Source organism: Strix aluco, chromosome 1 (assembly GCF_031877795.1).
Source record: "Strix aluco isolate bStrAlu1 chromosome 1, bStrAlu1.hap1, whole genome shotgun sequence".
Classification (NCBI taxonomy): Eukaryota; Metazoa; Chordata; class Aves; order Strigiformes; family Strigidae; genus Strix; species Strix aluco.
Window position 1 is genome coordinate 170,686,374 of NC_133931.1, and position 14,244 is coordinate 170,700,617.

At 40.8% G+C, this 14,244-nt stretch overlaps 1 long non-coding RNA gene across 1 annotated transcript; it reads left to right on the forward strand.

The window, feature by feature from the left end:
- Positions 1–1,271: 1,271 nt before the first annotated feature.
- Positions 1,272–13,464, forward strand: LOC141934610 (uncharacterized). The gene is made up of 4 exons (XR_012626371.1): positions 1,272–1,394; positions 1,552–1,740; positions 4,913–4,940; positions 12,757–13,464. It is a non-coding gene; the product is annotated as an uncharacterized LOC141934610 (long non-coding RNA).
- Positions 13,465–14,244: the final 780 nt, after the last annotated feature.

Below are 14,244 nucleotides of genomic sequence, written 5' to 3' on the forward strand. Positions count from 1 at the left end.
TCTCCCCTAAAGAACCCAAAAACTCCTCTTCTAGTTTTGTTCTTTTCTCCCCATAATTCTTTATTAGGCAATATAATCTTCTTACAAACTGCTGTAACACAGTTGTCTCAATGAAGCAACAGGAAGTGCAGATATAGCCAGTGCCCTCAAGCCGGGTTCTTAAATTCATTTACTTCAGAATCACTTCAAAGTCACACCCCTGATGTCAGTGGTAATCTGCACTCATTCTGATTGACATAACTCATTTCAGGTCTTGGACCCTTTCACAACTGCTGCTGACAAGCCGCACACTAATATTTCAGTTTTTCATCTGCCAAGTGGATGAAGTCCAAGTTAGACTTGGTTGAATCATTGCCTTCTGTCCTTTTTACGTATTCCAAGGTATAAAAAACATGTTTGTTTTTTTTATTTGGTTTTTGTTCGTTTGTTTGTTTTGTTTGTTTTTTTTTTTTTTAATTTCAGTATTGTCCTCATCTACATCAAATGTATCTGGTTGAAACTGAGTGGTTGTCAATGTTTTCCATCAAATCCTTCGCATGCTGATTCACCGAAGCAAATTCTGCCAAATCACATCAGGCCCATCAGAGTGTCCTCAGGTTCCCATGTGTCAATTGACTGGACTATGTCACAATGCACTAATTTACATGGATTTCTCTTATGATGCTTCTTATTTCATCCCTTCCCTGTGGGCTGGGGACTGGGAGAATGCAGGCATCTAGTCAGGAGACGAGTCCTACAATACCAGGTGTCTGAATTTCTAACAGTCCAGGCATGGAGAAGGGTAAATGGAGTTAAGGTCTTGGTTTGGACCATTCATCTAGAAGAAATTCAGGGAGAAGAGAGCTCTGGTTAGAGAGGGATTAATGGGGCAAGGGTGGAGAAGGTAGGGAACATAGCATTGAAATCCTGCTTTGGGTGGTTGTAGTAAGCATCATGGGGTAAGGGCCCTACTTCAAAAGGTGGGCTGGGAGTTAGAAGGGGAGAGAAGGTGAAGGGTGTGGGGAGATGGGGTCTGGCCAGACAGGCAGTGAGTACAGCAAGAGTTAATTGCGCAGCCAGTTGCTGGGTACAGCATTGGCATTCGGTGCCTTGCTGCCCCTCCTCTTAGCTTGCTGCCTTCCACACTCTACAAACTGCAGTCTGCATCTTCATTATCAGCCTCTGGTGATGACAGTTTGCACAGCAATGTTTTCCACTGCAGGGCTGTGTAGTTTGAGGTATATCAGTGGTGCTGCTTCCCTTCACAAGAGCTCTTATCTTCCTGCCTTTTCTCAGAAGCTCTCCTGGGCAAGGCCCAGGCTACAAGGCTTCCAGCTTGATTTGGAAAACAAAACACACAGGCACACAACATAAAAAACAGACCCACCCATTTTTACGAGCCTGTTGTTTTGCAGGTATTGCCAAAAAAATCCAAGAAAGATCTGTATGCTGTAATTAGAAATGTAATCATCATAAGATAAAATGTGTATGTATGTGTATATTTATATATAAAGCAATCCCAAACTTAGCCAGAGATAAATGGACATTAATACTTTTGTTTTTTCTTTAAAGAAAGCTATACTAACATGAAAAACTGCCTGAGATTGCTGTTCCTCCCTGGAACTGGAGTGCTCAGATTGATCCACGGGCTGGACGTTGATGGCTACAGCTCAGACCCACCTTACTCCACCTGCCAAGAGCTGACTTCAAGCCTCTGCATTTCCCTCACTGTAGCAGCTGATGACCTCGCTGATACCTACAGTGAGTCAATACCCCCTCCCTGCTCTGCATGAGGTGTGAGTGATGCCATGGGGCTGCAGGGGAACATACAACATGACTGTGAGCTTAAGCCCTTAGCAACAGAAGTATCATTCCTAACAGAGGAAATAAAAGCAAAATCAAAGGAAAAAAGCCAACCAACCAACCAAACCCACACTTGTGCTTTTCTGCTCTTTACAGTCCTAGGATTATGAAACATGAAGGCAGGAGTGATGTATGGGTTCCTGAGAAAAAGGGTATTGTTTCCTACAGCTTTTACCCTCAAGAAACCGATGAATCTTACGTTGCAGGCATTCTCAGGAAGAAAAGAACCCCACAACCTGTTTCAGAAGTGCTCACTGACCTCCAGAAAACAGGGCTAGGGGGTTAACACAGTGTCTGATTTGCAGTTAGGGAACAGTGTTTCATATCAAAGCCCACGTCTGCCAAGATAATTAGACATCTACCTTTGTTATCACATTAAATATTTGAAAGGTTCTGGGCTTCATGTAATTTAAAGACATACAATGAATATGTGACAGAGATAAGCTTTTGAGAGTCTTGGGAGGGGAAACGCAATCATTGCTGTCCTTGCTGCATTTGTGGGCCTCCTAGATTGTTGATCATGGGTTCTCTTAGTAAGAAACGTTTCAAATATATGGCTGCCTCACCCCTTGCTTTGGGCTGAGGTGTTGCTGGTAGGGGATACAGTGGCTATTTTCTGCTGCTGAGGCCTCTTCTAACTTGGATGGATTGGCTGCTGGCTTATATGTCCTTTCATCGAAGATAAAATATCATTGAACACCTCAAAGTGCAGAAGTTTCCACACCCTGTGAAAAAATGGGCAGGACCCATAGAAAGTGTAAATCAAGACAGGTGGACTAAAGGAGTCGGAGTCACTTCTGCTGTGTATACCAGATTGGTCAGAGCAAACCCAGCTTCTCATTGTGGGTAAACATCTTTACAACTCTGTTACAATGAAGACAGTAGATGATCATCTGAGGAAATATGTACAGCTTCATTAGAGAGAATAGGGCAGTTTTTCTGGCAATGCAACTCAGCCTACAGTAAGGTTCAGCTGTCCAGGTTCCCAATTGTGGTAAATTGCCACAGTTGAGCTGATGCTTGGAGCTGCCTGGTCACCCAAGATGCTGATTTCATGCTGTATCATTGCTATTTTTGCACTCTTTTAACTGAAGAGAATAATAAATTTTACTATTTAGATCCCTGTCATCACAAGACCCAAAGTGATAAACCACAAGCTCTTCCCCATCTGGCTCTAACACCATCCTTCCTCCATGGTTGTGAGGCCATTGCTTTCTTGCCCATCTCCCACAACTATTTCTCCTGTGTCCTTGACCACTGACGCTGGCTGCTGTAGTGCATGCCCAGATATTTATTTACTCTTTGCTTCCTCCCTTGATTGCACCTGAGGCCCCTGTTCCCCTGCTCACTCCCACCACCACCCTCTGTGAAGCCCAACCATCTGCGGTGTGTGTTGACAGACCTGCCTTCATGCGTGGCATCAGTTCTTCAGGCTGACTAGTTTTCAGCTGGAAAAACTGGTGTCTCAATGAACCAGTGCTATTCCTTGGCATCTTCCCTCTGTGAGATACAAAGAAAACCTGTAGAATTAAACAGATACATTAAACACAGTCATTTTCATAGCCAATTCTCTTTCCATCCCCATGGCTGACCATTACTTCAGACAGCTACTTGGTGCTGTAAGTTGAATGCTTTCAGGGTTCACTATTACAAATAGGCAGAGCTCCAGAGAGCCAAGGTCTGCTGGCTAGATTTATGAGGTAAAGACAAGGAAATGTTTCAGCAAAAATGGCAGATTGACTATGTCTTCACTCCTAGCTGAAATGTAAGCATCTGAGTGGCTTTAAGCACACCAAGCCTCTTGACCTGTGTGCTGGCTCACAGCCCAGATATATCTCGGGCTCAGGGACTGCATCTACAATATATAAGACTGCCTGTACAGCACTCCCAAGGGCCTTCTTAAGGTCACATTCCTTGATCCACCACACAGACTGACCCCTGCAGGGCCCTCCAGGAAGTCTGAAGATCACCCATGCTGCTGTGCTAGACTATTTATGTATATGTACAGAAACCAGACCTCAGGAGTGCCATCACATGTAATCTGGAGGACAGTCAACCCAGAGTGACTCTGTCCAGTCAATGCCCTGAATCTGCCAACACAAATGTCCTCCTAAACCCTTCCTGAGTTGACCATCAGATGACGGACTGTCTTTATGGACCAGTGGGTGGAACGGGCTCATCATCCATGGAGGTGAAAATGGGAAGATGATATCTTTGGATCAAGAAAATGTTCGGCACATTCACACAGCTACAAAACTTCTTGCGTTCCTATTCCTAAGGGGAGGTTGCTAAGAAGATGATGCCGGGCTCCTTACTGAGGCACACAGCAGAATAAATTGGGAGAACAGTTATAAATTGAAACAATGAAGGTTATGTATCACTATAAGAATAATTAAGCACCAAAATAAGTTGACTATAGGAGTGTTGAAATGACCATCCTCAGCGGTTTTGAAGATCTGATTGGACAAAGCCCTGAAAAACTGGCTTTGAGTTTGGTGTTGACCCTGCTCTGAGCAGGATTTTAGACTAGACATCCTGCCAAGGTGGTCTCCAACACAGAAGACTCTATTATCTGAGATACTTCACCAGCCAAGATGTATTCAACAGTGCCTAACACAGCAGCTGCATCTTAGCCTAAATCCCTGTAGATTAAAGTGGGAACTCAAGCGTCAAGTTCATGCACATACTCCTCTGTTAGAAGCTTGCATTTGGGTCTGTGACTTTGTAGATAAATCCCTCCCATTGCTTTTAACTATCTTTCTTTGTGAGATGGCTCCAGAGGCTGTAGTTCAGTCTCCGTACACTGAACTTCACCTGCAATGCTCCGTATCTTGAGACTCAGGGCCCCTGCTTCCAAAACCAGGAGAAACATCTTTCCCAGTATCACACTGAGTTCACTGAACTTTTTTAAACTCTCCAACACAATTCAACAGAAATGGAGAAAACTGTGGGTGGAATTGGGACCAAGGAGAATGGAGGTTAAATGCTTATTATTATTCTATAGTATATAAATTTGTAAAAATATGCTCATTTCTATATGCTAATTTATATGTGCCTTTATTTCTTTCAGATGCATAGAGAGACCAAGAACAACCCGGGTAAGTATGAACATTAATTTGCACGAACAGACTGAAGGACTTATTTCTATATCTTATTTTACAGAAAATTTTAATAAACTGCCAGTGGGTTAAGGAGGTATGTAATGAATGACTGTTAGCTAGTTAGATAAAGTACAGAATTTTAGAATTTGTAGCTTTTTTTATTTTTTTTTTCATTATTTTTGTTATCTGTATGAAACTTTCAGTGAATGATAGATACTAAACAACACTTAAACACAATTTTTGACTGGATAAGATTGCCCACAGTTGGGAAATGCCTTTCCTAACTCCATTTAGGGAAACTCCACATTATTATCTCCAGAATAAGACTTTGGTGCACTTAAGTCTCACAAGAAAGTGTTAGCAAGAAAATGGAGTAGTTATCCTTTATTCCAGACAGCTGATGTGGGAAATGCCATACAGTCAGGATGACTTCACTTTAGGCAAATTAGGGTAGCTCAAGCATGTCCATCTAGTCCCTGCTCTGTGGGTATTTCTAGGACAGTCTCAGTTGTACCATATTCTCCCAGTCCCAGCTATTGTGCTGTAAATAGAGGGCTTACTCAGGTGAGGACTTGGGTGATTTTGGGAAGTAGAAGAGAAAATTCAATCCTGAGTAGAAAGCACTGCAAAAATTTCAAACTGGTTTGTTTGCGGATGTATTCCCAGTGATCATAAGTGATAGCACAATTGAAGCTGTAATCAACGAAGATCAGAGCTTTCTAGGAGGATCAACAGAGTCAAAAACTATAAAAGATTTGCTTCAGTCTGGATTGTAGGCATTTGAGCAGGACCCAGTAATCACATTTGGGGATTCTCTGGTCTAAGTTATGCCAGCAGTCGGATGTGTGACCACAATTGCCCATTCCAATCCTAGTAAAATAAACAACAACTAATGATAATATTTAAGGAAGTCTTAACAAAAGGAAATTGAATCAAAGGAATTTTTTTTATCTTGCTTTTGCTTTTTTTTTTTTTTTTCATTTTCCTTAACCCCAAATTGGTAATGAAGAGTGGCAGCTGAGGAACACACATTATGTCCATTGCAAACAGAAGTTAGAAAAGGCACTAATCAACTCTGTAGAGGAAGAAAACCACTTCAGAAGGCTTCTTCAGACAACTACCTTCTGCAAATGATGGGGCTGCTCTGTTTCTCATTTGGTGTATTGCAGCTTTGACACTTCAATGGATTTATGCTTGAGGTTCTTCCAAAAGCTTTTATAGCCTCTTTAGTCTACTGCTATAACTTTCTTGAGGAGGTGAATGCAGGGAGATTAATAGATTTAGGTTTCAGTGCCCCAGTTTTGCCCTCATTGAAATCAGTAACAGAAGTCCCCAGTAATTTAAACAAACCACGGGCAGAACTTGAGCCTTTCTGAAGAATCAAGGCTCAATACTTTTCAGCAAGTGATCTAAAAAGGCAAGATGCTAATGCAAAGCAACCTTTTTGACAGACCCTGTGATTTTCAAAGCTAAAAGCTAAGAGTATTGCAGCTTGAGCTTATGCTTTTAGAGGAGAATATATAACTCAACTGCTTGATATGTCAGTGCATAGACTTGTAATGCACTCACATTACGTATGGAGAGACTTCACTGATCATAGCACTAAAGGCTGAGCCCCGTGTTCTTAAACTGAGTGCAAGAGTCAATGGAAATGGAACAATTTTTCTAGATAATTTGAGTGCCACTAACCCAGTTATTATTAGACTAAAAATCCAGTTGTTCAAGACAGGATCATTAGTGCAGGAAATGAAAGCGTGAAATTCGGAGATCAGAAACCTCACCAGCCAAAACATTGACAGCCAAAACACGCAGAATGGTTTGATATGACCAGTTGGTAGGGGAGATTTTTTGAGAAATGGGGGAGTAATCCAAAAGCATTTGCTTGGCAGAACTCAGGAAGATGGTGTGGTTGGTGCAGCATCTGGGCACAACATTGACCTTGGTTTGCGTCCTCTGCTTTCAAAAATGACTCAGATGCTTGAAAAACTGAAGATCAATAGAAAAATCATAAAATCACTAGTAACAATAACATCTCTTTTATTTGACTTTTGATTTTAAAGCCTTTAGGAAATCACATTTTCAAGGATTTCTTACTCCTGCAAGGAAGAAAGACAATCTTTGAAAAAAATAGCAGTCTGAGAGGCTCATACAATCACATGACTCCTGTATCTGGAAGTTCAGGAAATAAAACAGTAAATATGGGAGCCTGTACAAAAAAAAAACCCCACTAGAGTCACCACAACCACTGGACTCACACTGGCATGTATGTTGTGAAAGCAGAATATTTTACAACTCCTAACCAGAGGAAAAACCAAAACAATAATCAAAAAAGCTTTGTTCTTCTGGGCAGTTCTGGTTCACCAAAAGGTAGCACTTTATTTAAAAAGCACAGTTTTTTCCCTTGTATGCCTATGAAAACTCCTTTTATTTGTAACTCAAGGAGCAAGATATCATTTGCACATAACCTTCACATTGTAATTTACAGCAAAGTCCTTGGTTGGCTGCCAGTCTAATAATCCCAAACCCTGCAGAATGAAATGAAGACATTAATATTATTTTTATTAAGCTAGTAATAAGGCAGAATGAAACAGAGTTTAAAGCAAATGCAGGTGGAGGAGATTTTATGCCAAAGCATTAAGCACATTGCTTGAGCATGGCCAATCCCAGCTCCAGGCAAGACACTGGGGAGGTGCAAGCAAAATTCCTTCCTTTTAGGTGTTAGTCTTGAGATATACACAGCCCTTCCTTTTTCACTGCAGTCAATGGAGGTTAGGTCCAGCTGCACCTTGAAAAGATTAGTTTTCATGAATCTTTTTACCTATAAGCTCCCTCCATGCTTTATGCCATTCCTGTGGAAACTCCTTGAAATTTAATGCCTTTTTCACAATGCTCATCAGAAAAAAGCCAACACAGACAGAAATACCAGAACTAACAAATTTTAGGTGCCTGTGAGTTGGGTCTGGTGGTTAGCCATTAGCTTTTGAGACAGCCTAGGTATCTCATCTATGTTACACCTGGCCTTCCAGAGCTGCACTGCTTGCTTGGCCTTGTGTTATATCTGTCATTTCTTTGCAGATATCTTCAATACACTAGGATAACTCAAAGGCTACTAGATTATTTTTCTGGACATGAATTGTCATGGAACTCCTCTTGCCTAATGGTGCATGCCTGGATTCAGACTACTCATTTAGACAGTTTAGTTTAGATGTCCAGGTGTAGGAGGTTTCTGCTTCTGCATTGGATGTCTAGACTCAGAGTTTGTAGGTAGCAGTCCAGCAGATGAACACAGGTGGTGCCATTTGAGATGACAAAGTATAAGTGTCCCCCAGATCCCACATCAAGTGTGTCAGTCTGGAATATCCCTACAGTACCTCCAATGGCACCTGGTACCTGGTTTTGTGTGAATGAATCCTGACACTACTCAGTATGATCAGAGGATTTGTCTCACCCTAAAGCTGATACCTACACTTGGGTGAGTGAGTTCTTTTGTGATTTCTGAGACATTTATACAGTTACACAACACGATATGACACAGGAGCTACAGAAAGGGAATGTCCCTTCTGAAGCAGCAGCTGGAGACCAGGTGGAATATCTTACCCTGCCCAAAAGGGAACCCATTGATTATAACATGAGCTCAGACAAACAGAGAGCAGACACATACACATGCCTGAATAGGGATCTGAGACCCATTTCTTAAATTATCTGTGAAGAATGTCTCACACCATGTGTCTAAATCCTTTATGTATCAAGGCAAATAGGATTCATTGTAGATGTCTCCACCTGGACCAGTCAACCATACTCCTTCCTGTAGTCAGTGCAGCTATACCTGCTGTAGTTAACTGAGTCTACAGCATAATTTGTCTTATCCTAAAGTAAATTAAAATTAGTCAGATGAAACCAGTTCCTCAAAAGTGCTCCCATTTATTTTAATTCAACATAAAGGGAACCCAGGCTCTCCAATTCAGCTGAAGAGGACTTCATTTCATAAAGCTATTGAAGGAGTTTGATCTAGAGATAAAGAAGTCTAGATTTCTGTCAAAAATTAGGAAATCCAGTTCTGATTTCTTATTAGGCTATAGGTTCCGTTTACAAAATGGAAACCACATCCCCAGTAGAAACATGAAAGTTCACGAATGTCACAAACAATAGACCCACTTTCCACATCTATAGCTCTGTCACCATCCCCACTCAGAAGAAAAATTTGTAACACACAAGCTTTTACTCTCTTTTGGACTTTAAATCAAAGGTCTAATCTGAAATGAAATGCGTCCTGAGGTTAGCTAGGGCACAGCATTGCAGTTGCTGTGGACTGTGGTCCACAGAAGAGTGAAATACCAGCAGCATGTGCAGATACTTCAATCCTGAAAGACCATCAGCTTCTCAACATGTGGATAAGACAGAAGCAGTTTTCAGCCCATCTGCAGAGCAGGTCCTCAGCTCACAACTCTCAAGGAAAAGCATCAATGTTTAGACTGTTCATCTGGGAGAATTTAAGGGCTTTCTGATCTGTTACATGTCAAGGGAAACCATAAGCAATATGCACCTCTCTTCTGTCGTGGGTAATTCATGTGTTTTTTCATGGTTTTGATATAACCCCTCTCAGTCTCCAAGAGGAGCCCATAAGCCTCGATTCACTTTTCAGTGCCCTTCCTCTGTTTTAGGGAGCACAAGGAGTCAGGAGGGCAGAGTGGTTCCCTGAGCTGCCCCACAGAGCTAATTGGGTGTACTTGCTTAGAAAATCAAATGTGTGCATGCCCTGACATGCTGACACCTCCTTTTGGGTTATCTGCAGGTCATGGGAACCGTAATGTGTATTTAAAACCCAGCAGGTCTGCTGAAAAGTTCAGGGTAAGGAGTTAGCCAAGGGAAATTGTCACAGTCCCCTAATCTCCACTTACAATGTTGATTTGAGCTACCATTTCCACTGCTGCAGAAGTGCAATTGTCAGTGTGGTACCAGGTCATGGTATTTATATCACATGCCACACACTTCATGTGTCATGGAAGCAGGCTACAACATCTACTCACCAGCCCTCCTTCCTTTTCTTTTTTTTTTTTCCTTCTCTCGCCGCCCCCCCCCCCCCGCCCTTCTCCTTCTGGTTTCCCTCGACTTCTTTTAGCTCAGGACTGTTTTAAATAGAAACACCCTCAGCACAACACATTGCCTTGCCATGATAAACTCTTTCAGAGGTTGGAGAAGGAGCTTGCCAAATCAATGGTCATTTTTTTGCACGGAATGCTTCGGACAAAGCAGGATGCCTATGTCTGTGAGCAGACTGACCACACTTAATTGGGAAAATTCACTCTAGGAAGTGTATGAGGCAGGCACTACTTGCAAGCCACAAGAGAATGCTGTAGACTCTCAGGTTGAGGGATTAGGTACCCATGGCTGCTTCTGTTAGCTCAATACTACCAAAGGTCCACTCTGCTTGGTGGACAAGAGAAGCTATGCCCTGAGCTACAAAGCAAGAAATAAAGACCTAGGATATTCACCCAGACAGGGAATGGGATTTTCTTTAAACCTAACTCTGTTTGTTACACAAAAAATAATTTTGCAACCGTTTTACCACACACTTTAGTCAAAAACTGAATGCAGCAGAAATAATAGAGGGGATTGAAAAGTGGTTGCAAAGTTTGCATCTCCAAGATAGCTTAGGATAAAGCATAGAGGGGGTGTCCTTTTATAGCCCCCCCTCCCCTTTACAGTAAATCTATTTGAATCAAAATAAAACTCAAAAACATAGTAATAATAAAAAAGAAAACCAAGAAAGTTTTAAAAATTTCAAACATTTCAAAAAATGCTGCTGAGAATTTTGAAACCTAGGTGGGCAAGCAGTGACAGAATAATTAATAGTACTAAGCTGCAAGCATTTAATTAGGTAACTCCTCTCCCTAGTTTCTTGCGATAAAGGCTCAGGTTCATCCATCTAGATGGTGTAGTAGAAAATGATGGCAAATTAGATGAGTGTCTGAATCCGCCTCAGGAGCTGACTAGAAAAGGAGTTTAGGAGTTTAACTTTATAGACATTCACGTGAGAGGGGTACCTAGAGTGAGAAAGACGCTCACATGAATGTTCACAATGGCTGCACCTGTCAAGTGATGTTTTCTTATTTTTCAACATCTTTTTATTCAATTTTCCTGACTGGATGAGAAAGAAGAGTAGAAACCACTGTTCCTTTCGGATCATTCTGATTTGAATGATCTACATTTCCAGCAGTTGTAGTAAAAGTTTTTGACTATTTTCTGTTATCAGCAGATTCCTCCAAGTTCTCTTTGAGTGCATTACTACATGACTATATATATACACACGTATATTTTCCTGGCTTAATTAAAGCAAAAAAAAAAAAACTGCTTGGGGGAAAAATAAAATCACAGATTACCAGCCAGTTTATTTCTGACCAAGAAAAAAAATGCTTTATTTAACCTTTTCTAACTCTATGGATAGCAAATGAAGACTGAAAGAATGGAGGCTATTTCCCATAGATGCAAGATTGCTAATGGCCTGCTGAGAGTTAAAATGGTCCCTGAGGCACAGAATTGGTCCCCAACAAGGATATAAAAGGTGACATGGTATCCCCATCCCTGCTCACACCATGCCTACCCCATACCTGTTCACACCATGGTGGAAAGTCCACCTGAACTTTCCGAGGTTGTGAATTGACCAGCAACTAAAAAATAATGTTTTGTAGTCAGATAAAGACAGTTTAAAAAATCCTTTAAAATATGTGCTTTGGCAAAATTTGAAAATACTTCTTTTTTTATTCTTCATGAGCAATTAGAAAGTTGCCTGCAATGCAGAGAAGAGTAGAAGACTGCTCTTGAAAATAGTCATCAAGAATGTACATCAAACTAATATAATCATTATATCTATATGTACAAGTCAAGAAGAAGGAGACATTAGTAATAAAAATAAGGAAAATGTCAAACAGAAAATATAAGCTGTTCTCACTTAAATAATTTTGACATCTGTGGGTTTGTATGGAGTTTATAAATGGTGGGAAAAACCAACAGGGATGCTTTTTAAACATCAGTTCTCTAAGTCTGTTGAAGCCAGAATTCTGGCTGAATATCTCAATAAAATGGCAAATATATAGGAAAAAAAATATTAAAAAATTCAATTTCTCTCTTCAAGTTTGCTTCATATTTACCCATTCTTGCAATAATTATGCAAAAATCATGTTAGCCGCAGTTTTCTAACGCATTGACTGCTAGCTAGGAAATGAAGGGACCGAGCTTCTAGTCTTGGTTCTGTCAGTGACCTTTCCTGACAGCTGGAGAAGTTGTATCAGTGCCATCTTCTTATTTCTTGCACATACACATGCATGCATAAGTATAGATGCATGTATGATTTCCACCCCCACCCCCCCCTTTTTTTATGGATCTCTTAGCTAAAACTTTTCATACCCTTGCTGTATGTTTTTCTTATTTTTAAAACTGCCCACTCTTTCTGGTGCCCAGCGTGTTTTGTTAACCTCTCTCTAAGGATCCTTCTTAGAAAGAATCGTTATTTGTCTTGTGGTTGTATCCTGGCTTGGGACCTACCTCCTTCAAAGAGGTTAAAAATCCTAGGACGTTTTGCCAGGCAGAAAATATGTGCAAGGGACAGATAAAATTTTATGTGACAAAACATAAATAAACTTCCCTCTTTCTGCCTGAGCAAGAGCTAAAATGCATGGATTCATATTCTTGCTGGGTTTTTGCTAGAGAAGGCAGTGAGATTGTGTGCATGCGTTTCTGTATGCTCCAGGAAAGCTTGGTTATGGATGGTCTACTATGGACACGTAGATGTTTATTGTCACTGTCTTTTCTATAGGTTTCTTCCTCTCTTTTCCACTCAAGTCTCCTTTCCAAAAGAAGAAAAAAACCAACAGAAATCCAAAAGAATTAAAACTCCTCTTGTCTCCTGGTTTCATCCCCTTTTCTTGTTGTTCCTTTCATTTTGGAAACAGCATAGTCATGACTGGAAGAGAATCAAAGCACTCTATTTTTGTTGATTTCAACACAACAATTCAAAGGAAACTGCAATGGTCTGAAGTGGAGCGAGGACGAGAAGGACAGCAGGTGAAGGAATGGTGCTGTATAGCTCTGCCCTGAGCTGTGAGGTAACATGGGAGGTACTGAAATAACCTGCAAGATATTGAAACACGGGGTATGAGAAATGTAAGAAGGATTCAGGAAGGGCAAGAATGGGAGTTTTCAGCTGGAAAAACCTCTGATCTGATTCTGTGGATTTGAGCTCTAGCTGGGGGCACCATATCTGACAGTCTTTTTTTTTTTTTTTTCCTCCTATGTAGTACTCTATTTGCTTTGTAGTGAATCCCCGAAAGCCCAGTAGGCTGCATGCCACTGGAAATACCTGGGGAGGCAACAAACAGGTCTGTGGGGAGGAAAAAAGACAAAATAGAAAGTATCTGAGCTATGTTTGGATTCATTTGGTTTGTCTTCTTTCTCTTTCTGCTTCAGTCTTTTCTTTCTTTATGCCTGTTAACTGGTATCTATTTATATTCCAGACTTTTTATGATGTTACCATGCTTTGTAAGCTTTCTGTATTGTATCTTCTGAAGCAATTGAATTCAAAGTGAAATAATTAAATTCCTTATGTTCTTGACTGTGGGCTAGATTTGATATAGCATGAGACAGAATGCATTCTCTTTCCCTGCACCACTGGCTAGCAAGGAGATAGTAGGCTTCTACTTGTGCATTTTAAACCAATTTCTGTGTTGTCCCAGTAAGAACAAAGACCCTTTGCTAGCCTTGAGCATAAGCAAATCGAAGTCATAGAATCATAGACTGGTTTGGGTTGGAAGGGACCTTAAATATCATGAAATACCTCAGAGCTTGAATTGACACTGCATGTCATGAACTGATTGGTTTGCCTCCAGTATTCTCATTATGGTCTTCCTTCTCACTAGATAATATGTACTCCTTGAATATCCTAAGATCAACCTATGCAATTTGATGCTGTAAACCTTGAAGATGGCTAAGAGACAGAAAATTAAACAGAGGAAGAGATGCCAGAGGAAGAGATGCAGATCTAAACAGATTGAGGTCCCTAGCAGAATACCCAGAACAGGTCTGGGTTTACCATAAGGACCTTGCAGCCATATATAAAATGATAGTCAAAGAGCAAAGAAGAGTGAGAGCGGACTGTGCACCATTTTCACTCTCCTCCTTCCCCATACACAGACAAGAAAGACTAAGAAAAGCAGGAGTTTCAGTGTCAGTACTGTTACTACAAAAAAAAAAAAAAAAAAAAAAAAAAAAAATTGAAAAAACAAGAGAACAAGGAGAACATAAGTAA